This window comes from Ostrea edulis, chromosome 8 (genome assembly GCF_947568905.1).
Source record: "Ostrea edulis chromosome 8, xbOstEdul1.1, whole genome shotgun sequence".
NCBI lineage: Eukaryota > Metazoa > Mollusca > Bivalvia > Ostreida > Ostreidae > Ostrea > Ostrea edulis.
The window spans coordinates 14,937,484-14,938,644 of record NC_079171.1 but is presented as its reverse complement, the minus strand read 5'-3'; positions in this window follow the sequence as shown (position 1 = coordinate 14,938,644).

Here is a 1,161-nt window from a genome sequence, read left to right as displayed (position 1 = left end):
AATACGCCAGTAGTTGGATAAAACATCCAAAGTCGGCACAGTCAAAGTTCACAACAACAATGGAGGAATTAACTGCATCCTCATTCCGCAGGGCAACAGACCATTTTCAGCAACCCCTGAAATTCTTAATTGAGGCTAAGTGCCCATTTTCAGCTCGAACAATGACAATTAAAGAGGCCTGTGCAAATGTTGGGATTTCCCTCTTGGTAAGTCAGCATTATAGATTGAACAATTATGTGTGTGTGTACCTAATATATGTACATTAGCTGTACATGTATTCATATACATGTATATCATTATGGATGTATCCAAGTTTATTATAACTTTAAAGTAACATTTTATGAATGAAATACAAATACTACTTAGGCTTCATTGTGATATTGAACTGCTAATGTTCTTTATAAACTTTACTTGCATCAAGTTTTGAATACTGCAGTACATCTATGTCAAAATAAGTATGCATATTGCAGTATAATACTTTCACCACTAATCAGAGCACTTGTAAATCATGTATATTTTATCAATACATGTAATGACATTAGCCATTTTAGAATGTGATGCAAGGGATAGTTCGCTGCACCTCAAAACAAAATTTGAATATTGACATCAGATTCAAGGACAACACCACCTGAAAGACACACAATGCTGTGATTTGCTAGTGTGGATTCCTAGTGACGCTCAAATAGTTCACATTGACAAAGATGTATTATGGTCAACCTTTTAAGCGTGATAGAGTTCAATTATAATAATGAAGTATTTTTGCAGTCTAAAACACACACACATAACCACATGTACATATACTTAATTATGATATCAGTGGTGCATCTATCAAAGTTATGTAATTACATGTATATTTATTGAATAAACATTATAGACAGTTTTTCTTATTTTAGATGAACCAAAATACATGTATGTATAGACACAGTGTCCAGCTTTACAAAAATCGTTCAATTACATGCATTTACTAAAACAATGGATTTTACTTCGTTTTTGATAATGCAGATTTGAAAACCTTCAGAATGAGAACAAAAGGCTTTATGTTTGATTGTATATTGTTTAACGTTCCTCTCGAGAATATTTCATTCTGATGGAGACGTTCCAAAGGGCTTTATATTCATATGAATATAAAAGGCTTTATATTTATATAAGTATGTAGAAAAG